At 34.3% G+C, this 27,933-nt stretch overlaps 1 long non-coding RNA gene across 1 annotated transcript; it reads right to left on the reverse strand.

Annotated features, from left to right (window-relative positions):
* Positions 1 to 16,606: 16,606 nt before the first annotated feature.
* Positions 16,607 to 17,185, reverse strand: LOC145727439 (uncharacterized). Its single transcript, XR_014177885.1, has 2 exons — positions 16,964 to 17,185; positions 16,607 to 16,908 (listed from the first exon to the last, which is right to left on the reverse strand). It is a non-coding gene; the product is annotated as an uncharacterized LOC145727439 (long non-coding RNA).
* Between the last annotated feature and the right edge of the window lie 10,748 nt (positions 17,186 to 27,933).

The following is a 27,933-nucleotide window of genomic DNA, read 5'->3' on the forward strand; positions in this document are numbered from 1 at the left end:
GTCTATGTGGTATTTTAATTTATCTTATTATCTTTATTCGTTTTGAAGAAATTGTAAAAACACCCCTTTTTTAATTAAATTTCAACACCGTGAATTTCTTTAACAAAGCATTTTTGAAGTTTGGTTTATACAATATAGCAGACTGGCATTATTTTTCGATGTAGAATTATTAAAAAATGTTTGAGTCACTTGTATAAATAACTATTAAATAAACTAGCTATAAACCTAACCTAACTTTGTGATAATTCTTTTCCTTCATCACTTTATTAGAATGTAAACTGAAATGGAACTGCAGAAATTTATTGTCTTTGTCAGAATATTTGAAACGACTGCTCTTTGACTAAAGACAAAATCGAATAAGTCGGTTAATTGTTTTGGCTGCGATTCATAAACAAATTACAGAAGTTTGTTATGCCGTTTGATATTCGCTCCCAGTTCTAATTAAATAACTTTTTGATGTTTGACTATCCAGTTTGTTTCCTCCGATGAAGCGGCGAAAAGGCGAAAACGATGCACCACTTTAATTAATAATACACATGTTCGTGTCATCCAAGACAACCGGTTAATTGAGTTGGAACTTAAAATTCTGCAAATGATTTGGTTTTGCGGCTTAATTGTATGATATTTCCAGCTTTTTCACTGACAACCTCATTAAAAATTTATAGTAAAGTTGGTCAGACATATTAGGTTATGGAATTTCAATCTTATTTTTGGTTTTGCTCATTAGTTGAACCCAATCACTCTATATGCAAATTGAGTAACTTTTCAACTATTCACACATATTCTGAACTGTCCTATGAGGTTAGTGGAGTGTAATGTGGTGTTAAATTTTGTAGATTTTGCGTGGTATGCCTTAAGAGGAAAAGAGGTGAAACGAAAATTCGTAGAATAGAGAAGAACGGACAATAAAAGGCGGGGATTCGAACAACAACAGAACATCCAGACAGGACAGAACCCTGCCCATCGCGCAATAATATTTAAACATGATTAGTCTCTCTCCTCGTAGCAAGCAGCAGAGCGGACGATGCAAATCTCCTAATGCCTGATTATTTATGGAGCAATTCAAAGTCATAATTTAAATACTAAGTGTTATTGTTAATATCAGAGGCGAGGGACGATTATGGGCGAGGAGCAGGGGGAAGTAAGGGGATGGAAGACCGCTATCCCGGTCGCCGTGGTCATTAGCACGCCCGGACCTACAAGAATGGCCGCTAGATGTGTGCTTATCCCGCCTATAAATCATTACAATATGCAATATAATTCCGGAGAGGTCTATCTGCTTTTTCGCAGGCAGATGCTCTTTATGCGAGTCCTGGGACGCCGGCCCTTTAAATTGTCCTTCTTTATTGTTTACCGTTGTCGTCGGCCTACCTGTATTTAATTTCAACCTTTTGTCTTTGTTTAATTTTCGATGTTGCCCTTGTTCCCTCCCTAAGCTGATTTTATGAACGGTTTGATTACGCACGGACCGTAAATCCTGATAATTTTCTCGTTGTAGGAAAGTTGTGTTTTGTGTAGAACTTTTGATATTTGATCATTTTAGAAAAGTTTAAATCACATCACAATACTAGCTACATTCAGAACTAGATTAGGTGAGTAAATCCAAGAAGGTTAAGCAGGACTTTGATGATGATGATTTGATGATGTTTTTTTCTCATCTAGAGGATTCGTATAGGACATCTCTTTAAAGAAGAAGAGAAGAATCACTTTAGCTGAGCTTATCTTTAAAATCATGTATAGTTTTCATTACAAACCAACTTTGTTCTTTTGATTTCAAAATTTGTGTCTGCATAAAATGCATCTGCAGATCATGTTTGATTATCCAGGAATGTCTAGTATTTTGGTTGTTAAAAAGTTGGTTAAAAATGTATTATCTTGGCACTCAATGTTGGGGTTAAATTTTTCTCGATTTCGTAAATTTAGTGAATGTTGGCTGCAAAAGGCGATATTGCTAATTACTGGTAAAGTAGAGAGACATTATTCAGTATTAGTAGTAAACGTATTTAGGATATAGAGTTTTACTATTATTAACAAAAAATAACTGAATTCAGCAAATACATATTTCGAGTCCATATATAGTTTATTCAGAAAGAAGACAATTTTACTATACACTAATCCATGTAGCACAGAAAAATACCTTTTTATTTTTGTAAGTTTAAAAATTTTCACTTTAGTTTGTAAATGCCCATAAATTTACAGCCTAACTTGAAAAATCCGTTTCCGAACTAACTTATTCCACGACACATAACCCAAATAAATTCCTGACATTTTGCTAGTTCACTAGCATTACAAATGTTCTCTCACTCCCCCACGTTCGAAAGCACATAGTCTAATAATCGCAAAACTTCAGCAATGTCACGTACGATCGCCGGTATATCGCAACGACGAAACTACGACGTAGCTGCCATAATTTGGAGACACAGGCAGTCAAAGCGAACCGGTTGTAAAGATGAGGAAATCCGGAATTATTATTTGCTTACTTCCGGAAAGTTTTGGGTAATTTCACCGGAAAAACGCGATGTTGATCAACAGTCAAAAAAAGGTGCTCTGAATGAAATAGAATGCTTCGATATAAATAACCGTCTATGCGGAGATCGCAGTGATAAAAGTACGGCCCCTTCTCATAAACGTTATCGTCAAAACGGCAAAAACTTGAGCTCATGTCTGAAATATTCTCTAAAATATGCAGAAAGTGTGTCGTTTCATAGCGAAACACTGTTAGTTCTTTGTGTTAATATTTACGCTTCATTATGAACTGAATCCGCTCGTATCGTGCAAGTCTTGTTAAAGTTGGGTACTTTTCGCGGTAATATTCTGGCGACAGGTAGTTTTTAGACAGAAATGTTCGCTAGTTTTGAGGTTAATACAGAACGAAGTGTCTTGCGTCTCAAACAGATTGTCGCTTGAAAATAATGCTTTAACTACTCCAACTAGAAACATGACCATCATACGCACAAAAGTTATGAATCTCAAGTAAATCAACTCTTTTATCTGACACTTGTTTTGAAAGTGAATTAAATGAATACATAAAATACCTACTAGAATTGTTACTGACTAACTTAGTTTTTACAAAAGTCTGACATTACCAGAATGATTTTAGATGTCTTTGGCAATGTTAAAAATTTCATGGAAAGCTTAGGACAATTGCAGAGATTCCTGGCAACTGTTTACAGGGTGTCAGTAGTACTTAGCATTTCCAAATTGATTTGGGAATAAATTTTAAAATTGTTTAAACACTTTTTTTGAAAGCGTTATTTAAAAAAGAAAAACAGTAATGTCCTCTGGTTGCAACAAAATATCAAAGATTTCAGTTATATAAACTTGGCAATAATTCCATGATTAATGCTATGCTAAGTGCCAAATTAACTAAATTTTCATGTATAAGAAATATCAAACAAAAATAGCTTGACGTAACTATTTAACAATTGTGGTAAATGTGGTACATTCAAAACATTCATTACATGTTCTTTCCTTGTTACGTCATCCTTTTTTTGTTTGATTTTCCTCATATGTAATGGTTTTTTGTTGTTGGTACAAACGTTTGAAATTTGTGACGTCATTTTAATTTCGTATAAGTTTTAGTATATTACGTATTTTAGCTAAAGTATAAATGTTAAAATATTTAGTCATAAGATACTGTATACAAGAGCGTATATAGGAGAAACATTTTACTGAACCATCACATTTATTTAACTAAAACGTAAATTATTGTGACATCCTAATCATTCTAGATAATTTAATTGTAGAAAAATATACATCTTCTACCCAATACATTATACGGCACAAGTACCTCTCAAGCGCTCTATTACAAACAGAGCTAACGACAAAACATCCAGCCTGCGGCCTAGCTTAGGGTTTAGAGCAGAGTGGCTTCTTCCCGAGTCCCTACTCTGTGCTCCTGCTACGTTTGCTACGATTTATGGCATTTGACGAGTGTCCAGACGAGTAGACTGACAGGATGACATGTTCGATTCGTCAAATTGTTGGACTTATGACGACCGCTGACCTCGGTGCGGACAGTCCTACTCTGCTATCGATTATTGAATCAGACGAACAGATTTTTTTCTTATCTTTCTTACGTTTTTTTTGTTTGATGCCATAAGAATCGGTGTCAGGATTCGAGAAGGGCAAAGGGATTTCGAGCTGCAGTTTAGACTGCAATTGTCTGTGTTTATGTGCGGTTTTCGCAAATTGTGTGGTATTTAAGGTGGTTCTGTTTTAAAATAAGAGTTTAATAAGAAGAGTAAATGAATATTGTTGTAAACTTCAATTTTATAAATATTAACTTTTTTACTGGTGACTTTTTCAACTTATTAATAAACAGCATATAAATCAATTAATAGCAAATATAAAATTTCTTATTTTTTTACTGACGCACTAATGTGGACCTGCCAGATATAGTACATTAGATTCAATAGATGCTCCTATTAATAATTATATTATTTGATAACTCTGAGCGTATAATATCTGCATTAGGTAACATTATTTATGGCAAATCCATTCAAAAAGCGACTAAACAGAAATAAATAATAGAATTGTCGATAATTTAAATAATTCTAAATTATGCCGCATACATTATTCAGGTCAAATTCCAATCAATAATGCGCTAACGACGTGAAATTACAAAATTACTGCGAAATAAATTTATCTACGAACAGACCGGGCCGCTTTTAATCCCAGCCCGCATAAATTCGTGATTGACGTAATGTCAAATTTGAATTATTAAATATTAAATAACAATTATAATTTTCATTTGGGACATCAATCAGCTTCCAGAATAATTAACTTTGGATCAAACTGCAGGGAAATTTCATAAAATTAGCGCAGCGTTATTGAATAAAATTCGGTCGGTTTTTGCAATTAAAAATGTTATTGGGATGTGACAGACGTGACCAGCTAAATGGATTAAAAATATTATTTAAATTTTTATCAATTACACCATCAAGGTAGTCAACTGCAATTTTTCGGTATGTGGCAGAAAAAAATGGTAATGTATTACCTGGAATATAAATAATAGATTTAATTCCCTTCGGTGGTGAAACAAGATGAAAGACGAATGCCTGCCGTAATGGCGGTCATGCATCACGAGCCGATGAAAGTTGTTTCTGCAGATCAGCAGGAGGAGGCTGTCTATCCGTCTCAGGAACGGTGAGTTACGGCCACCGCGCCCACCGATAAAACGCTTTAATTAAAATGCCGTCTTCCTAAGATTGATGAGAGGGTGTAAAGATACGAAGTCACGTTGAATAAAGGCTTCTTTTGTGTGGCTTTGATCATTTTCCTATCTTTTCAATTTAAATTAAGAAAAGTTTAAAGTATTGTAAAATTCACGTCCCTGATCAACTTGATGTTGTTCAGTAAATTTACTGAATTACTTTAGATAAGGTCATTTTATTTCGATATTTTCCTAAATCAACTCAAATAGGTATATTTTAGTGCATTCAGTAAAGGTGGGGTTCCATGAGCTAATTTTATTTCAACGATATTGATGATCTAATACAATTGTGTGAATGATGTTCACACGAACACTGAAAAATGTGAAAAACTGAAAATAGTTTTTCCAGTGTTATTGTATTGTGTTTAATATTTAAAAAGTCTTTAAAATAATTACTTCTTGTACATTGTTCAGTGATTTTGTAGACATATTTCTTCTTTAAAGCCAACATAGGGGCATGTATGTAAAGCTAACCTAATTAGGTTTCTTTTATTTCCTTCTATTTAGCTTGAGCAAATTTTTTGAGAACTAATATCTTAATTAACAATTTATATGCATTGTAAAATGTAATTTTAAAAATAACTGGATAACAGCTATAATAATATAGTTTAACTGACCAAATCAAGATTTAAAAATACTATAAAGATAGTAAGTAAAACCACGTCAATTTTTACCCTAATTTGTATAGAGATGTTCAATCAAAGATTGTTCAACAATGTTGTCTTTTAGGCAAAATACAATTTGGTTATAGTATAACTATTCCTGTTTGTAGTCATTCTAATTTACCTTGCCAAAAACTTTATGAAAGAGTTTGTCACAATTTCCAAACATTTTCTTTATCTATTTTTTTATTAAATTTACTCTACTCGGTTACTTAATAATCAGACTTTTTGAAAATGTTAACCAGTTATTGAGTTATTTTTATTCCTCAAGCAAGGAAATGCTCGAGATGGCTAAATATCCAAAATTTTTAAAAGTAGGCTCTGTTAAAAGAAGAACAGAGGAATGAATTGAAAAAATTAAGCTGGCTAATTGCCCAGGGATTTCAAAAATGAAGAGCGGAAGAATGTGTTCAAATTATTGAGCTGGACAATTGTCTAAAATTTTCCAGTGAGAAAAAATATCAAAAGTAATTTTAAAATGATTGAGCCACCTAATTGCTCAGATATTTAAAAAGAAGACGTATTGATAAAAAAGAACGGAAGACTGTGTTGAAATGATTGAGATGGCTATTGTTCAGAAAATGAGACTAACTGACTTCTTCTTCTTCTGACCACAAAAGCGAAAAAAACTTGTTTTTTTGCAGACTTTCTTCAGAGTAATGCCTTTTGAACTCATTTATAATATACGGAGTATTCTATCAGTATTTTACTTAATATTTTGGTTAGCCCCTGTCTACACAACTGCTTTTTATATAGTTTTCTTTAGAGTTAAAGAATTATTATTTGTATTTGAAAACACTAAATTACTAAAACTGGTTTTCATCCAGTGGATTTATAATACAGACTAAACAAATTTACCCTTTTGGAATGTTGATTACCTTAGGCCCGAAACTCTAACCCCCGCCGCAGGCAATCAGCGGAACTTGATCCAACTTTCTCAAGAAAAGGAATAAATCACCGGAGTATGATGAAAACGTAATATTTCGGACGGAGGCACCGGGAGTTAATATTAACATTTATTCAAATGTCTGGAATTAAGATATTAGCGGCGAGACGCGAGGCAACACGGCAAAGATTAACCGGCAAACGCGCACCCGAAACTTTTAGGGGTATTAGATAAGCTTAAACTTGTCTTCTTAGAAGAGGTGCAACGTTTCTGGATACTTTAATCTTCCCTGTATTAATTCGCGGAATATGACATCTTCGGGATTTGCTTCTGTCTGAAAAATGACTTATAAATATTTTCAACATTGAAGTGAATGAATCATCTGGTAAAACCAAGAAAGTTCGTAAGTTTGTCATACCCATGACTCTGATATCCTGTTAAGGGAATCCGCTATGCACGAAGCGCGCTCTTCTTATTCTATAGTCCGTCTCAGACAAAAGACAATCCAACACACTTCTAGTAAGTTAAAAAAGGAACAAAACAGTCATTGGAAACTCATTAAATTCAAATACTGACCTTCCACTGCAAGCTTGTTTATATTCGTTTCTCTAAATTTGTTTGAGTAAGATATTTCAGCAATAAAGTGTGTATGTTTTATGATGTGATATTCAAAAAAGCGCGGTATTGATTAGCAATTTCCAGAGGTTAGTGAAATTGGCGGCATCTTTTGTTGAAATCGTGAATTACAATTTAACGATAATCAATAAAACTTTCGCGGGTTTATTAGTTAGGAAATGGCCGTCCAAAAACAGTTTGTTGGTGTTATTTCAATTAGTTGCACGAAAGGTTTGAGTTTGAAATATAAATTAAAAAGGTTTGGTTAAGTTTCTAGAATTGATCTGTTTAGAACTACCATTGCACCAATTCTGCTTGCTATATCTCGGTACAATTTTGATTACCAAAATTAAACTTACAGGATGATTGTAATGACAAAATTTCTTGAATTTTCTGAATAGTGCAGATCCTTACAGGAAAAAATTATGTCTACTACGTTTTGGTCCACCGAGATCCATACAGATTATTGCCACACTTGCTTTAAGAGGAATTGAAGTTAGGTTAGAAGACTAACTGTCAGAATTGTGACTGGACCAGCAGAAGAACGTTGCAAACATGCAGCAATACATACCCATTCGCAGAAATCATTATCATATCAAAATATTTGGTCAAAAATAGAAATCTAGTGGTGCTGCCTGTTTGTATTTTGCTCAGATTACACCTGTCTGTGTAAATTTTGTAAAATCAGCTTTAAAGTAAAAAAAAGATCACTTTAATAAAATAATGATCAATAAAATAAACAGATTAAAGGATCCCACAGGCGATTTTTTTTATTTAGCAATGCAAAGTAGTCGTTCTAAACTTTGGCCAATAATTTCCAACCATCCAATTATCTTTTCTTTGTATTCAGCAGTTCTCGGGGGCAATATTTCAGCGGATTGAAGAACATAAAGGCAGTGAAACGTCGTTTCGGCTTGACTCGGTCCTAAAACGGTTTGATTTGTTGGAGCCGTTAATTGAAAACCGGGGGCAATTATATAGGCGACGCCCGGTGCCATCGGATTACCTAAACGACGACGCTCTTGAATCCTACTCCGTCGTCATATAATAGGGTCGAAATACCTAAAAGTTTGCCAAAATATCCACTTTGCACATTTATCCTATAGGGGAGTTTTTGATTCGTATTGATTCACAGACTCTGTTTCATTAAAACAAGAAGAAAGTACAATTGCGAGAGTAGATGGTAAATTCTAAGGTTTAACCTATCCGAAACCATCTACTATTTATATTCAAAACTACAATAAAGAAAATGGCGCTTTGCATACATAGCACGGTTTCTCTCTCGCAGAGACTGATCTTATTCGTAGTCTCGTGTCAGATAAGTGTAGTTTATGTTAATGATTATATGCATGCTTTTAAGAGTTCAACCGTAAAAGGTGGGGAAAATTGGATGCATTTGCCAAGCGGGCGATGTAATTATTAGGGGTAGTAGTAATTTTTTTTTAGATTTTATTTTATACATCCCTGTTGTAAACGTTTCTAGTCAAATTGTTATGTTAAACCTGGAATACAATCGTGATTCCAAGATTCCGCAAAATTTTTGTGCAAACGAAACACGTGATATATTCTTCCTAAATGATGAAGTAATTCACTTATTAACAGTAATGCTACTTCCGTGACTTTTGCTTGTTAACCTAACCTAAATATGAGAACCCTCCAGAGATATATAAGATTAAAATTTTAACAGAAAGCTGCACCAAACCAGTTTTCATTACGTTCTAAAACCAATAAGTGCACTACTTAAAATGAAACACCCGGTATATCTCTTACGACATTTGATTCAGCTTGTTATGCTTTACTTTACAGCATATTATAGGTGGTACAAAAGGGGTACAGTTCTCAAAATATACAGGGTGAAAATTTCAACAAGAAATTTTGCCATACTGCTAGTCGGTGCGTTCAACAGCCAACATGTGCACTATTCCAAATGGGTCACCCTATAACTACTACACCAGTCGAAGTTTGTACTCTTATGCTGTGGGTACACTTCCAGATATACAGGGTGTCCCGCGAGGTAAGGGACAAAATTTCACTACGTGTTCTTCAGGTAAATTCGAGTCGAAAATGTTCTATGAACATGGGTCCGCAAATGCTTCCTTACCAAGATACGATTTTTTTAAGTTTAATAGTTTTATTGTGTTGAAAAGTACAATAACCTCACAAAAATATTTTTTTACAAAAAAAATTAATACCTCTTGGAAAATAACTGTTTATAATAATTGTTCAAAGTGTCCATTTTCCCATTGTAAGCATAGTCTAGCCCTTTTAATGATGTGGATGAGAGCCATTGTAGTTTTCGGCACAAAATCACTATTAAATTTAAAAAAGCATATCTCGGCAAGGAAGCATTTGCGGACCCATGTTCATAGAACATTTTTGACTCGAATTCACCTAAAGAACACGTAGTGAAGTTTTGTCCCTTACCTCGCGGGACACCCTGTATACAGAGTGAAAGTTTTATCAGGAAACTGGAAGACAGAGATATGACAACGTTCAGTGTGACTTGAACTGATTTGATAATAATACTCAAAGCTCCCAGAATATGCAAAGTATATTTGCAGCATCACAAGAATTCAGAAGAGACTGACCAAGTCAGCGTTGTCTACAGTACCAAAATTATCAATTAACAGAAATCTATACATTGTATCTAAAAAATCCTTGAACTTGAGAGTAATCCCTTCAGATTACCCTTGCAAAGCTTCTCTTACGTTTTGACTGCATAATGCAGGTTTCTCGCAACAACATGCATAACAACATATCCATGATGAATATCAAAGGTTTCCGAAACGAAACTTGACAGTGGAGGTTAAGTCAGTCGCAACAATTCCGTTTGTGAATGGGAACAGGGTGACCACAGCCTGTCCGGTTTTCATCCGAGTCTCCACATCAAAGAAGGGCTTAGTTCACGAAATTCTCTGACGACTTAAGCTTCCGCACATTTACTGACATAACCGCACGACGTTTGGGTTGTTTAATTAATAATAACTTATCACTGGATTGTGACCTCCCTAGAAACTGAGACAGTTTACATAAAATCGTCTAGTCGTCTTTCTTATTCGATGAATTCCCGTATTGGAGCTCAACGATTGGGGATACCAATGATCCAAAACATTTCAAAGCTAATCCCACAAGTTATGTTGAAACTTACATGAGCAAAAGCAAGACTTATGAAATAAAAAGCTGAGTTTATTGACTCAAACGTCGATATTATGTCCTTCATCGGGTTTAACTTATTGGTTCTTAGCTGCGTCCGTTGGCTGGGTTTTCCAATTGTGGCCAATATTGTTGAGAAATACGATCGTGAGATATGATTACGAGCGGTTCAGCAAATGTCCGACGTATTTGAGGTCTGCAGTTTATAATGAGACGTTGGGCAGAAGTTTTAACAATTTCTGTAAACTTGGACGGAAGACAGATTTATTGAGCTTAGCTACAGAAATTCTCCGTAAAATTTTTCAATACGCTTCATTTTTAATCCAGAAAGTACACATCCATTACGGCTAGGCTGGGGAGTGTTGGTGATTCATGTATTGTTTCCAGACAGCCGTAAACCACTGAAAATTATGTCCCTCTGTATAATGTACTCTGGATCCGAGCGCCAGTTACTTTTCTGAATTATACACTCTGCCAGATAAAAAATGTAAATGATGCCTCGCTCTACTGCAGGGTTATTATCTCCCTGGCTTAGTGCTCCTATCTTCCTTGAGGGATATCATTCTGTTTGTTTTCGGGGATTTCGACTTATTACTCCCAGGAAGATGAGCAAATAATTGATCATTTCACCAAAGATTTAGGAGAGTATGGAGATCCTGAACCTGGAGGGAACAAGTTAAAACAATCCTCAAAGATTAATTAATGTTTGTGTGAGGAATTTTATAAAACTTTTGCTATACTTGCACATTTTTTTGCTATTTGGTGAAGAAGAAACAAGGGAAACAGCAACAGACAAAGAAGAAGAAAACAATGACAAAAAGGAGAAAAGCGCGATTAACCAAAAAGAAAAATGAATCAGCAACAAAAATCACTAAATGAAAGACACAAAAGTGAATATTTTTTTGGAATTACATTTGTAGTTAATTTAAGTTTGTTTATTTTAATTTGTTATTATAAGTGAGGACCTGCAAGTTACTACAAACTTGAGTACTGAACAATAGTGATCCTAAATTTGGATCTACAGTAGTATCTGTTTGCCATTATGTTGTTTTTCGTCCGAAACTAAATCTTTTCGGATTTTTGAAATTTATAAACGCGTATTGCATTTCCCAAAGAGTGAATGGTTGTATTTTATTTTGGGCCCACTTCGTATATCTGAAAACTATAGAAAAACAGACTAAAATATCAAAAAGTTGCTAACAACAAGCAAGGATAGTGCATGAACTTAATAACATTTCTCAAAATGCTCTTGGAACTTCGGAGCAAATTAAAAAAATTTAACGTATATTTTAAAATCTCAATTAACCAAAACTGTTGACTTTAGATACACGCTTCTTATAAATTTTACTTAGAATTGACTGAAGACGTATAGAAAATAAAATTTTGCCTGTTGTTAGACATTTAGAAACCTTAAAACTTTTTTCTATACCTTTATTTTCTTCGTAATCGACCATTTCCAGACATAAGTAAAATTGACGTGTCCGAGTTTTTTCTAATTAGGTTTTGATTAAAGGATTTTACATTAGAATCTTTTCACGTTATCGAAATTTGTTGGTATTTCTGAGAGTTAGTCAGACATATTAAAGAAAAATGGTCTTTCCGACTGAATTGGTGCCAAACTTACCATTTTCTTAATTTGGTAGCAAATTTGTGCAATTTTTCCAAATTGCCAAAGTGAAAATTTTTCTAATTTAATCTCGGATTTCAGCAATGTTTCCAAACTAAGTATTTTCCTACTGTAGTACCAAATTTTTACAGTGTTACTAATCTGACTGTTTTGAGAAACCCTTTTATACAGTTTTGCATCAAATTTTTGGTAGCTAGAATTAACGCTGTTTTAGCAAAATACCCAGTTGTAAAATTTACAATAATCGTTAAGCAGATGCTCAGCACCCCGTATAAGTAATATCGAAAATAATAATCCAAAACTGAATTTTAACATGCACATCATCGCAAATTACCTCTTTGCACCAGCCCTTACCATTAAGCTTTACTTTATTTCAGCAGAAGCGTGCAGAAGAGTGTTATAACTTACCTTTGTTAATGTTAAGAACGCTGTAACAGTTGTAGCGTTACATTTTGAATATTAATTTTGTCTGTTAAGTACACTTAGCATAATTGTTATAATTTTAAATTATCGCAGAGACATAACGATAAACAAGACGGTTTAGGGGCCGGGAGGATGGCTGAGACGGGGCTTATCTTGTTTGGGTTATGATTATGGCGGTTTTTATTGTTTGAGTGTTTTAGAGCTAACTTAAAGGCAATATAAAGAGCCAATAAAAATGTACGGGAATGACAAAGGGTAAATACGCAGATGGGTTTTGCCGAAAAATTATTATAAAGGGTTAATTTTGTGATGGTCTAGTCTTAGACTTAGAATGATTCGCATAGTCCACCTGGTTCAGTGCGGTTTATCAATTGATGGGAGTTGATTCGGGGGTTGAACAGCAACAAACTGCAGTTAAAACTTATAATTACGGCAACATACTGTCCTTTCGATGCTTTATTTTAAAACCGGGGCGCAACGGTGGCAAATTATTGTTCAGAATTATTTATATCGGGCTGTTAATGTCCATTACTAACAACCATGTTCAACATTATTACTGTGCCATTGCACTTCATTTATGAATTATATTTGAGCCTGGTCGGCGATAAAACGTTGTTTATTGAGCTCAGAAGACCAACATGTTTTGCAAACTTTGTTCTCGGTCCACGTTCAATGGATGCATTAAAACTCAGTTAAATCTAATTATTTCGCCTGGAGCTAATTGCCACTCATTCGGACATCTCGGACAGATCTTTTCCCGGAGGTCCGGCTCTCTGTTGTTGTCTTCACAAAGGACCTGTCACGACGGTTCCTTTGTGTGTTACGTCAACAGAAGGACGAACGCATTGTCTTCAGCACGACATAACACTATTAATTAATTAGAGCCTTTAAAACAATTTTAGCCTGACATGGACACTACTTGTCACTCTGGGAAATGGATTCGTATGCAAGACAAACTCGGTAGGGTTTAAGAAAGGATTTATTAATCGCTTATATTATTACCCCAACAATATTTCTATAAATTACCAGAGAGATGATATAATAGGTAAAAGCACCTGCTACACTAAAAATTTGCTGTATTGAGCATCATTAAAAAATATGAATAATTCTGGTTCTTCAAAAATTGAAAAAATTTCATTTTTGCAAAAAGTGCAATTTTGGCAATTTTTCATTTTGCTGCAGGAGGGTTCCAATGCACAGCAAAGGGCATATTTATACCAAAGGATCTTAAATTAGGTAAAATAAGTACAAAAACGGCACTTTAAAATTTTTCATTTTTCAAACAAATTGAAAGAAGGCTATTAGGGGTCTTTTTTTACTACTTTTTGAAATTCAATATCTCGGTAAGATGAGAGGCCAGTTTTGGCTAATTTTGTATCCTCTTTTTAATGGCGTTTTAGTGAAATCTATAAGATTTCAAATAAAAAAGTTACAATCATTCAAAAATTGAATGATCAGTCATTTTTGCAAAAAGTGCAATTTTGTCAAATTTTTATTTTGCTCCAAGAGGTTTGCAATGCACAGCAAGGGCATATATTTATTTTTTTTTCTTTTTTCAAAAAAAATTAAATAATGTAAAAATAATCACTTGACAAAATGAAGAATTTACTATATTTATTAGTAACCTGAAAATAAACATTAAAATTTTCTCAATTGCATTTTTTAAGTGTAATATAATAAACTGTGTTTTGTAATAATGGATTACAAATGAAACTCCAAATTGATTTGAGAAAAGGCGTGAAAAGTAATAAATTTTGGGAGTTTCTATCTAGAAATGGAAGCATTATTGGAAGCATTAAATCAAAATGTAATTTAACCAAGTCCACCCAAAATTGGCAGAAGGCAAATAAATTCACGGACAATTGGAAAGTTTGATAAAACAGAAAAGTATCTTTCCATAAAACCGATAAATCAAGCGTAATCGTTACAAATGCAGTCATACCGGGGCACCTATAAATTATATATTCGTTCTTCAAAATGGGAATTCGCGTTCATTTTCACAAAATTACCGTAAATCAGCCGGTGACGTTGAGCTTCAAAATGTACATCGGAAAAAACTTTTTAATTTATTACCAATTGCATAGCTATTCATTTCGTGTTTGGTTCGTACATCCACTCCGGAACAAAACTATGTATTGTGTGGAGGCAGTTATTGAATTTTATTTATGTATACGTGTGACGTCAAAACTGGCATCAATTTAGACTAAAATTATGAGTCCTAGTTTAGTAACTTTTGCGGCGCACGAAGCCAATTAACAAAATTTGCACCGCGGACTTTCAAAGAGCGTTTTCATAACTTCGTTAGAACAACAGTTTATTATAATAATCCACCAGCAACAACAAAGTTCCCTACTAAATTATAATACTTTTCGCCGCAAACTTCCCTCCCCGATATATTCCTCAAGAGGTAGTAAATAAGGACCGGACATCTAAATACGTGGTGCTTAGAGTCTGGGGACCCAAACTGGACTTTGTCCGCCAGGTTAACAACGATATTTACGAAACGGAGCAGACGTATATCGGGCACCTTATAGCACACTGTATAACACGTTATGGGTCCAGAAGGAGGCGGCATTAACGAAGAATTTCAACGACCCGTTCCGATACCATAAGTTCACCAGTTTAGGATATTGTCTTCTGGAATTTGTCGAAACGAGTTTCTTTATTTCAAAACGATGACAGTAATCCAAGGAATGGATGGGACAAAACCATGACATTCTTGCCAGGCTTAAGAAGATTTTGAATTATTCATGTAAATGATTTTTTTAAATATAACAAAGATGCAAAAATTGATTCCAGACATGGATTATGTTTAACATAATTTTAAAAAGTATGATACACACCATTATATAAATTACATATCTCAAAAAACTGTTATCAAAAGCACTTTATACAGAAATAGTATTTTGAGATTTTCTTCTTAAATATTTCTGATAGGTATCTACTTGAGAAACATTTAAGAATAATATACTGTGCCAGACAATTTGCACTCGTTAGACATTCCTTCGTCTAGACCCTTCCCGTTAAATTCTCATTTTTAACGGTTGATGTTTCACCTGACAAATGATTTAGCTCGAATTCAATTGTTGCTCGACAAGAGTTTCATTGTATGGATCATTAATTAAGCCCCATTTCCCATTTATACGTCTCCTTGCTCAACATCCCCATGAAAAGAGAATAATGATTATTGAATTTGTGAACCTAATAGTGATAAAACAGTAGCTAATTTTGCCGCCATCTATTAAGGAGCTGGGGTATTTTATTAATGTCAATTAGTCTTATGTTACTCACTAATGTGTATTCCATGGAAAACGTCTTGGCAATTAAGAGCTCGTCGCTTAGAGCGATTTCAAAAGTCTTGAATAGAAGAAATATGGGCAGTTAATAAAATTTAAGGACGCTCAGTTACATTTTAAGCCAGCAAGAAAAATGTAAATTAGAGAAAAATGTATCATAAATAATCAGCACCTTCCTGTTTCCTGTATAGCCGTGTATATCCCGGTGGCAGTTTATTTATTCCCTTAAAATGTATTAAGCCGTACTTTTGTAAGAATTCACAAACAATTGGTCCGTCTTCTCCGAGGAAATCTTTCTTAAATTTCCCCCGATGTAAATAAAAGTTGTCATTTTCCTGCGAACAAAGAGAAATTATTGTTTTTGGGACCGTTTTTAAAAGTGCTTCTTCTCCGTTCCTCGAGAAAAATGGGATTAGCCCGCTTTAACAAATTAAATTATGTTAAACAGAGAATGCAAAGTTTTCTCCTTTATTTCCCCTGTTGGTTTCTCGTTCCGGCTACGGGCGTCTCTTTATAAATTCATATCCGTTTAATGTTGTCAATAACAGCAGGGATTGATAAACTGCTGATAGAGTATTTATACACTTTGACCTCAGTGAGTTTGAAAGCGTTTCCCTTAGGGGACCATTTTTTTATGTATAAATTCACCCCTTAAACCGATGGCAGTTTATTGCCAGCGACAGAGGGAATACAAAGGCAATTAATTAAAAGCAAGGTAATAAAACGGAGCGCTTCATAGTATTTATATTTAAGAGTGGAAATTAAATCTGAGATATTCAAGGCGCGGCATTAGCAAAAGGTTCTCTATGGGCAGTAAAAGTGATTTGTGCCGGTGCAAATGGCCAGCATCGCAAATCCTTCGCTATTCTTCCGGAGCCAGGTCCAGAAACCGGGCAGATTAGCGACTGGGCGACTAATGCCAATTATTAGAATAGATTGAGATTAGGTTTTAGTGGGAAACATATTTCATCGTTCTTCTCTGGTTATAATACTTATAATTATTGTATAGGGTGTTCTGTATTTTGGTACTTCTACAAACAAAAATGTAATCTAAAAAGCCTTAATGATGGTATGAAATGTTAGTACACTTATGTCCGCTTTTTTCAATGCATTAAATGATTTACTCCTCAGTTTGTCATTACAAGCTAACACATTAATAAATGTTGGTATTGCACTGCACATTTTCCTTTTTGTTATTATTCATCATTGTGATCAGTTACCCATGCACATAATGAATAACAGCTATACACCGACACTATTAAAAAACTGAATATCAACAACTTAAAAAAGTTTATTTTGACATTTTAACTTCTTACTTCTAACCCCAAAGATCACAAACACTCATTTGACATATTTAGCCGTCTATTGTAAATCCATGCAGAAAAAAAAATGTTAAAAGTGGTATTGCAGTGCAATAATAGCTATTTATGTAACCAGTTACGAAAAGTTCGATTTTGTGTAACGAATGAATGTTTGTAGGGCGAGCGCAGCGAAGTCCTACAATGTGAATGAGTTACACAATAAGAAATTTTCGAAACGTGTTGCATACATAATTTTTTCTAATTTTGACCAAAAAGCTGCGAAAACCATCTTTTAAAGTGATTTAACACAAATATTCACTTTCATAGCACCTTGTATAAACAGTGACAACGACATGTTATGATGGATGTCGGCCCATATGTTTCTACGGAAATGCATAAAAACAGGGAGTGATGAAATGAACTTTTCATAACTAGTTACATAAAGTGATACTTTTCGTAACTAGTTACGAAAAGTAAAACGTTTTGTCACTCTAATCAGTTTTGAAAAGTGTCACTTTATATGCCAAAATTAGAAAAAGACATTTATGACCTTATTGGTGAATTTATTCCAAACGTTCTACAGATATAATTGCTCAAAGTTGTTAGTAATAATAAATTTTCTGACAGATTTCAGGTAAAACGTAATTAAACACTGGTGAAAATAATGATAAAAGGTTAATCAATTCCATACCACAAACAGCACTTTATAAAGTTGAGCTCTCGACTAATGTCAAGACCGCCTCCGGTCAACTATTCAATATGCAGGACGCCTTGTATACGTCCAGTTAACGTCACTCCGACGTAAAATGATTAACATATTTGGCGACCCTCTACTGGACCCTGGACAAGTGGACATCTGTGTTAAATGGCAAGCCTAATTTGTTGGGAAAGTTGTATTCCTAGTTAATACTATTAAATTGTTAGAAACATTTAATTTTAGTCAGATTCGGCGCCAAACTTTAGTAGCCGAGGAAGAGTGCGCAGCTTAATTGCCTTATTTGGTTTAGAAAAGACGATACTGCAGCCAAAGTTGTCGTTTAGGTTAGAAAGAGTTAAAATTTTCTCGGTGGCTGAATATCTACGTACAGCCAAAAAGTAATATACAAAGTTTCCATCTCTTTATGCTGATATGGTACTTGAAAGATCCCTTACTGTTAATATCAGGGCGGAAAGTTAAACAAGAAATAATCGTAAACGAAAATTATTAAACCGACGCGTTCCTCTCCGTATTCGAATATTTCGTTTTTGCGAGCGAATATTTGTCTGAAAGTGGCAACGAGAAGTCTAAAAAGAAGACAGAAACCATTATCTCGAGAAATATGGGGCAATTCTGCCCTACAGATCTTATTAGTTGGCGGTATTTAATAAGGAAATGTTGCTAAGTGCGCGGCAACGGATAAGACTACACTTTATGACCAACTGGGAGAAAAATCTCATCTGCATTATTTACATAAACTGTACTGCTTTAGTTAGTCTGTTTGGCTGCGGTTTAGAATTACTTTTTATCACTTTGGCTTGCAGCATTAAGATTATGCAAAATTTCTCCTACTTATTTCTACGATGATCATAATTTGTATGTACGTGATACACATTTATCCATTAGTTTTTCCTAGTAAAACGCAATCTCCATTTAAAACCTATAAGTGAGTTACTGTGGTTGGTGGATGGTCATTTAGAAGAGCAACCGCATAAACCAACAAAGTTTTGACAGCAAAGCCATTTTTTCTCCAGTTTAAACCTTCCACCTAACAATGTCTTCCCGTTTTATATCGGACGGGTTCCCCGAGGACGCCTTCCGGGCTATGCGATAGCATTGTATACGAGGTCCGTTAGACTGGACATAGTTTAAGCCGTCTAATAAACCAGGCGCTATCTGGACATCAGTCGGGAACAGTTTTGCGCTCGGCGTGATCCCCGAGGTAAACATCGTAACTCCTCCGGAAACGTTACAGCAGGAATCGTGCTGGTATCGGCTCCTGCGGGTAGTTCGGACCATAACTTGTGCTCCCCGTAAGCCACTGAGGGGAAGTATTTTTTATGAGAAAGGAATATGAGACTGTTTACTTCTTTATGTGGCGACCCTGTAAGTCAGTTTGTGAGAATGTCAAACCAGAATAAGAAATTACTGAACGTTCGTCTACAATTAACACCAATTAAAGCTTCATACAACAACAATGATTAATATTATTTTTTAATTTATATATTCCTTTTGCCTCCTGTAAAATTTTCTGTTCTATCTAAGATGTGTCATCTGTATATTATCTGGTGTATATCAGCAACTCCCAAAACACGGTTGCCCTTGGTCCTAGATAAACGAGGCCCACAGAAGAAATCTTCTAAAATTGACGTTCTTATCAAGTTGCTGCCATCAAAAAAAATTATCTTTTTCCTAATTAAAAACCATCAATTTGTTGTTGGAACAAAATCAGTTATTTGCACCCACGTATAACCTCGACACACGGAATATTAGGAACGACATTAAAGTAGTCAATTATCCTCTTATTGCGGCACATACGAAGGGCCCTTGTTTCGAGCCGAACATTAGCGTCGCATCTACGCAGCATGTTGCTTGATATGTGAATCCATTCGCAACGATTTGCTTTATTTTCGTAGCTTCGTTGCCGATAAATTGAGTAAATCCGGTTGCATACATCATTAAAGGTAATTAGAAGCCTGCGGCATCTGTTGGATATTGCCACGAGGGACAAAATTTACTATCAACCCTTGCCCGTTTGTTTCCAAAAGTATGATTTGTTCAACGTTGCTTGCTTTTTTTATTAAAACAACAAAGATCAGTGTTTCACAACTGTAAATGCATGTTTTTGGGTTTAATTAAACATAATACTTGTACTTGTCCTTCTTGAAGAAATGAAGAAAAAATTAATTTGATGAAGTGAAAAACAATTTGTTAGATTAGTTTCATCAAAAACGTCTGTCAAATATGTATTTGAGAATGGAATTTTTCAAACCTGTCAGTCAACTAAGTGACATTTCAACAATGTTGTCAAAGTTACCTAACTTGTTGAGGATATTCATGAATGCATCCGATGCTGAACTTTATAGGTTGTAAATATCAATTATTTACATAAATGACAGCATTAGCGCTGTATTTTACGCAAATGCTGCACATGTGAACTTACCATAACTCTTGAATTATGGTTTAATATTTTCAACATAGGCGTCTTTACTTAAGCCTGAAAGTTATGAGATACTTTGTTTATACAAAATTTAAATTAACTAAACCTGCAAACCTTAGATATTCAAGAAATTAGTGTAATCATCTAAAATTAAGCAGTTTTTAACTCTTTCCCTCACTCGCGGGTAAACATTAATCAAGAAAAGAATTTGACTTTTTCCTACCGCGCTATAAAAATATGTTCTGGTAATTACAGATAAAAGTTTCCGAATTAATTCGTGCCGTGATTTGCACTTTTCTCAAGCCTGATGATTGGATTCGCTTAATTGAAAATTGATATTCCCCCAGAAAATTTTAATTGTCAATTTTAAAGTATCCAACTTTCTGTTAAATAATGCATAAAATAAATGACCGGTTTCTGGAATGTTGCTGTTTTCCAAATTGTGATGATAAGTTTTAATTCGTTTACCTGTTACGTTAGAAGCGTGTTATTTGGAAGGATGCAGTAAAAGCTTCTGGTCACTTGGTAATTAAAAAAGCTTTAAATACTGTTTAGGCGAGTAATTTCGTTAGAACAAAAGGCGATAACAGGCTTTAAAACCCTTTTTAGAAGTATAAAATAACTAAATTCGTTCTGATTTAGAGCAGCAAACGAGACAACACTCCTTTCCAGGAAATCCCTTTTGTAGCTCTACTTAAAGCACAAATTGCCAGCGTTAAGACATTTAACTGACGCTCATTTGCTTCATCACCAATTCAACTTATATTTATGCCCATTGCTGGGACATTCCTTCAAGAGGATCTCCTGATGCCCGATTAAGCTGCGACGCTATCAATTTAAATTACGGCGTTTGACGAGGTAAAGATGTGGTAAAATGTCCCAGATAAACCTTTTAGGATCAGACGTCTTTGACAAAATTGATTAGACAGGACAAGCGTGTGGTTTCCGACATACAACCTATCTCAAGCGTTAAAATTTAATGAAATCAGACACGCGGTAAGTTGTTGTGTCAGTATGTTTTTAGCCCTCTAGAGTAACGATAAATTAATTTTACCTAAACGGTGTCTATCATATTCACAAAATTAAAACTGAAAGAATAATAACTCTTATGTGTCTACCAAAACAAAAATTTGAGTTTTTGTATACTTTTAGAAATATTGGAGTTGTTCTTATCGATATAAGTTAACAAGAAATTTTCACATTGTGATTTAACTTAACAATATTGAAGTGAATCAGGATTCCCGACAAACTTCATAAAATATATCACGTAACCTAAAGTTTCGACGGATTAAAAGTCTAATCCTCCTGGCTGATACGGGCCTGTTTAAGCATACAAATCATGTTTAATTGCATCAAAGGGCTCTGCCGTTTTCCTAACTCACTTCACTGCTAAATCAAATTTATGGATAAAGTTAATTTCCTTGCAGACTTCATAGTGTTTAATTCTAGGGGCCATTATTTGTTTTATTGCCCTTCGCTCGGAACTAAATACGATTCGTGGCACCAGCCAAATTGCCAAACTTGGTAGGTGGTGGATATTTGATTTTATCCGAAGGTATGAGTATAGAGACCGAGTGATTTTTCCTTCAAATTTCTCGCAAACTGTTTGTGGGTTGGTAATAGCCGATAAAACAGTAAATTATTAAAGGCCAAACAATGCAGTTATTGTGCCAGTATAACGTTTAGCAGCGCTATAAACACCATTGCAAACAGAAGGCGCTCCGAATCCGGTCCCACCACTGTGTGCTCTACACTTATTCTCCCGGGCCATTGTGCAGAGATGACACATGATCTACAACTTAACTTGGAACAGTCAACATTCCTATTAGCTCGAATAATATTGGGTTTCTAACGGCGTTAAATAGGTTTAATATATCGTCTAATTCCTACTACTCGAGACAATAAACTTGGTAACATTCGGTTTGGGACAATTTCTTCGCTGACAATAATTACTATATTAAATCTACCCCAATAAAACCTCAAGAAAGGTTCAGCTAAAATTGTCCACGTTTACTGTCCAGATGCTTCATATAGGAAGAATCACATGGTAAAAGTTTCTGCAGAGATTATACAGGGTCGTCCAGTTTTAAATGTCAATAATTCACCAATCGATAGCCCATCAAAAAATAAGTTGACATGCATTATGCCATTTTCCTGAAGAACGCTTCCTAAGGAAGACACAGACCTCGAAAGTTGCTACAACTGTCAGACCGTTTGACCAATTTTGATCAAATTTGGATCAAGTAATTATGAAATGAGTACTCGTTATGTGATGTGAATGACATTCTTCAAAATTGTTTAGACGCGTCGATATAGGGGGACAGTCTTTATTTTCTACGCTCACTGGATATTATTCAAAACTGACAAAAATGTCTACTTAGGTTATTGTATTTTTTACTTTAAAATGGTTCAAAAAGATTCAAATCTGGTCATCTGTGAGGTTTTCGAGTTAATTTTTGACACTGAAAATAGTCAAAAAACCGGATTGTTGGAGTAATGTTTACTGGCGTTCAATTTTTTAGACTAATCCGAATTTTCCGAATTTTTGAAATTTAGAATTAAATTTCCGAATTTTCAAACGAAAAAATTTAATTCTAATAATTAGTGTTCAAGACTAATATCGTAGCATTTAATGCGAAAATTGTTTAATTTTATCAATGCATGAGTTTGAAACAACTTTTACTATAAAAAATAGTTTAAAATTCGATTTTTGAGCCTTAAAGCACAGTGAAGCGTCTAGAAGTCAATTTAATACCAACAAAGCGAAAAATGGCATGTTTAAGCGTATGGAAAATGTAAAAATAGTTATAGTCTGCTATGTCAAAAACTTGGTGAAGATAACCTAAAACTCGATTTTCCAAGATGAAAGCAGTTTTAAAGCCCTAAAAATAGTCCAGAGTTCTAAGAAAATGAAAAGCAAAGTAAAAAAACTTGAAAAGTTAGTCTTCAAGTCAATTTTCATGAATCTAATGTCAATATCCTGTATTTATGACTAAAATATTGAAATGTATTTTCAAATTATGAAAATTTACTTCAAATGGAAATTTTAAGCTTTTGATGTCACTTTTCATTGGTTCAGAGTCACTTTTTGGTGTCCAAGTCAATTTTCAAGGTTGAAATGTGTGAATTTGTAGTCAAAAATTCTAGATAAATTAGTTTTTCATGGCTACAATAATTCCATTTTCACTACTAAAGTTTTTCAACTTATCTGAAAACTATAACGACTGACTACAAAGACAGTTTTAAGCCTTTCAAGTCAATTTTCACAGTTTCCAAGTCAATTGTCAAGGCTAAAGTCTTTCAATTTGTCTGAAAACTGTGAAAACTGCATACAAAGACCATTTTTAAGCCTCTCAAGTCAATTTTCATCGTTTCAAAGTAAATTTACTGGTTAATAAGTCAATTTTCAAAACAAAAGTCTTTCAATTTGTCTGAAAACTATGAAAACTGGCTACAAAGACATTTTTTAAGCTTCTTAGGTCAATTTTCACCGTTTTCAAGACAATTCTTAAGTTGGGTTGGGTTGGTTTTGGGTCTTTGAACTCAATTATCTCGTAAACAAAGTTTCAAATCAGAATTTTATAAAAGATACTTATTTTGTTAAATTGAACAAGTAAAGTAAAAAAAATTAAAATTTTTGAAAAATAAGGATAAGGTAGAAAAATTAACACACAGAGACAGTTTCGACAAACGTCATTAACATCACCTAATGAGTATTAATTTCATATGTATTTGTTCCAAATTTGATTAAAATTGCTCCAGCTGTCTGACAGTTATGACAAGAAATCGATTTTTTAAACTGAACTTTTATGGACTGTATTTTCCTTGAGAAGCATTTTTCATGAAAATGACATAATGTATGTTAACTTATTTTTTGATGGGCTATCGAATGGTGAATTATTGACATTTAAAACTGGACCACTCTGTATAAAGTCAACAAACTTTTTTGGCTATAATGACGAACCAGCAAACCAAATTTACTTAAGTTGGTAAAATTTTACTTAAATTTGACTATGAAAACTACTCGAGAGTTAAAAATTTGGTGAAGTTTTTGAAGGAAGTCAAAACTTGGTAATAACTTCTTACAAAACGCCTTTCAAGACGAATGTAACTTACAAGTTAGTGAAATATTATCTTATCTATACCATAATTACAATTTTTGGTACAATATACTTACGAAGCATTAAGACAGGTCGAAATTTACTTTATTACAACTTAGCATATTTTTCCTTGAACGTAGAAAGCAATTTTTGGCAAATTCTGAACTCTTAGAAGTAAATTTTACCTGTCCCATACTGACTTTTAGGATTAATGTTGGAAATTTTTAGGAAAAATGTTTATTGCTAGTATTTAAGATGGTGTTGTTTTGCATTTTTTATTGAGCCAAATATATAAAGTTAGGGTGGTTTTGTTTATTCTGAACGTAAGAAAAATAGAAATATTTTTAGAAAAATTGAAATTTAAGAATAGTTACTGGCCATTATGTTACGTTTTAGTTTTGAATATAAATTCACTCATTGTAGTTGGCGGTTACGTCATTATATACTCCCACGCCATGTTGAAATTTACTACAACATTTTTACTTTTTCCTGTTTCCTGTGGATTTGTGTAACTTTTCTCTAAGTATTTTAGAACTACATAATTTCAAAATTGTGCCTTTTAGCAGAATACTAAAGCAGATCAACTAACCCATGAAAAATTAGAATCAATTTGAATAATTCAGTTGTAAACATTCTGTTATCGTTTTGGATAATGTAAATTTTTTGTTCCTCGACAAATCCCTGAGCACTTAGTCTTTCTCTCGTCATTTCATCCGTCATAAATTTTATGGCAACGCATTCACATAAACCATTAGGCGGGGGTCAAGCCTGGAGGCACAAAATACCGGGCGATAAAACTTTATGTATATTACTAGTAGTTTCCGTAACGCCAACGTCCATATCCACATGTTTATTACGTCAAAATAGGATGGTCTGACAGCTATATGTACTAGTTTCTAATTAGAGGGTCGACCCTCAAAGCTGTAGGACTCAAAACGACCGATTAGGCTTGTCTGACGTTTATGGGCTCCAAAACGCGCCATGATAGAGATAAAGATTTCGCTTCGGTACAATTTTAATGGGTACGTAATATTGAACAAACCGTTTGTTAGTTAAATACGGCAGCACGTGCCGCAGACACGTGTAGAAATCACACCCGGCCAATAAACAAGCGGAACGCGGCATATCGGACAGATAAATTGAATAACACTTGCGAATAAGCACCTCCCGAGCGCTAGACTATGACACATTATGACAGAGCGCATTTCTGAATACTTAGAAGGTTTGCAGTTACCTTTTTGCTTATGTAAAGAACATGCTAACCATTTAATGGTATACTGCTAAGTCAACATGAGCAGCATTTACGTAAAACTCAACACAGTGAGTAGTTTGTGATTGATCATAAAAAGCAGCTTTCAGCTTGCTACTTTTCTTGACCAATGACAAACTACGACCATATATTTTATTCTTATTAGTATAAGCTTTTTAATGTCAAACTAAATAAAATAATGTTACCAAAAAAGCTTGTTTACACTTTCATGTAAACTGTGATTATTTGGAATATCCATGGTATACACTGAATTTCATCCTGGAATAACCTGGAAAAACACAAAAGCTTTGTTTACTAACGGTAGAAAAGTGACATTAAAACCGGCACCTATTTAGTTTAACGGGTACACAAAACAAAGAAAGCGTCCTCATTTCGAAATAAAACTAACAATAGTCGTATTTCCCACTTAATGGCTCCAATATTCTTCGAAACCGCTTTACCTGAGAAGCGTTATTGTGAGTGACGAGACATCCCCGGTCCAGAATGTGACACTAACAGCTAAGGCAGGATGAAGACTTACGGGATGCCGGTGGGTCGCAGGAATTCAGATGACTCTGATTAGCGTTACGGGGTTTTATTGTTATTTTTACCGTGGGGTTGGCAAGAGGCAATTAGAAACGAGGAGGAGTTACTGTTCTTTTACCTGTCTACTCTCTAGCGCTTTTTTCGCTTATTCACGTAAATGTTCAAGCCATTTCTCCGGTACGTGATTCCTTAATTTGTGGCTTAGTTTCCTTGCAACACTACTTCTGCGGTATTAAAGAGATTTCTCGTATGCGATTCCCCGTTATTACTCTATAACGTTGCGCCATCTGCTGAGGTCATCTCTCGTATATGGCCTGTCCGGCAAAGCCATTAACACGTCCAATATCCATACGGCAACAAGACATAACCGAGATATGAATGACGTGACTAGACCTAAACGGTTTTCTATTTGGAGGATAGCGGACTTCATCAGTATCATACTGCTCTTGCATTCAGATTATCACGTTTATGCATCTGAATTTGAAGCTGAGAGGTATAATCATAGTGTCTTTCATAAGAATTATTGTTTTTTAATGTGAGTTCTCGTCACGAGTGAAATACCAAAAAAATGTGTTCATAATAAGGTTCTAATCCAGGAAGACAACTAAAAATCCCTTTAAGTTTTAATAAATATCATCATTTATCCATACATGAACATGGGAAGAATTGCAAATACCCCATCTCATAGAGCACTTTATAGAGCCTAATCTAATAAAATGACGCCAAAAGGGGATTGACTCTAAAATTGCCCATTTCAAAATTTTAATAGGATTTATTAGGGATGGATCTCCCGCATTTTCCTTTATGTTCAACTCCTGTTAATCGGCAAAGAAAATTTATTTGCCGGAATTAAAGTGACTGTTGGGGAAATATCGATTAATGCATAACAAAAGTAAACGCATTCGACTTCCGTTCATATTTCAACTTCAACCCATTCTCAATAATAGTCTGTATCTGATTTACTGTAATTATTATGCTTCATTTTATACGGTAACTTTACAGATAAAGTCACATTTGTAATAAAGCGGGCGCGTAAACTTCACTACTTTAATGATTTGTGGCTAATTCAGGATCGCGGTGTTTTTAAAAGTTGGTTCTAAACGGCTACGTCAAAACTTTTCCAGATAACGTTTTACTTTTATTTTTAAACTAGAAATTATAGTTTTAAGGATCAATAATAATTACCGGAATATTTACGTCAAATCATTTGTTGATGTTTTTTTTTCTCGATTTACTCAATTTATTATACAGCAGATTTTAAGCAGAAAGTTGTAATAAAATTGTTACCGAGATACAGGGTGATAAAGTTCAGTGATGAACATTCTTCTACAGTACAACCACAAATATTCGTGCTTTACTTTGGAAAAATGCATTAAAATCACAATTAATGTTTATTTCGGTTCTTTTGATTAAACATGATGTACGAACATTTTTCTTTTTATTACCATAACAATACAATTACAGTTATTTAAGATAATACCCTGTTAGATTTTACATACAGGGTTTTTCAATGAAAAGTAGCCACCCTGAATATCTTCCAAAATAATTTCAAGACACGTCAACAAAGATTGCAAGGGGGACATCTTTTTACGTAGGATTAGAATTTCTGCCATCAGCCCCTTTGCCGCCATAGCCACCCCCACTAAGTTTTCAAATGGCACCATACCCTGTGTGGCACATCGTTGGAAAGGGTATTTCATAAGGAATTAATTGCACTATTTTA

This window comes from Ips typographus, linkage group LG4 (genome assembly GCF_016097725.1).
Source record: "Ips typographus isolate SLU linkage group LG4, UJ_Ityp_2.0, whole genome shotgun sequence".
NCBI classification, from domain to species: Eukaryota; Metazoa; Arthropoda; class Insecta; order Coleoptera; family Curculionidae; genus Ips; species Ips typographus.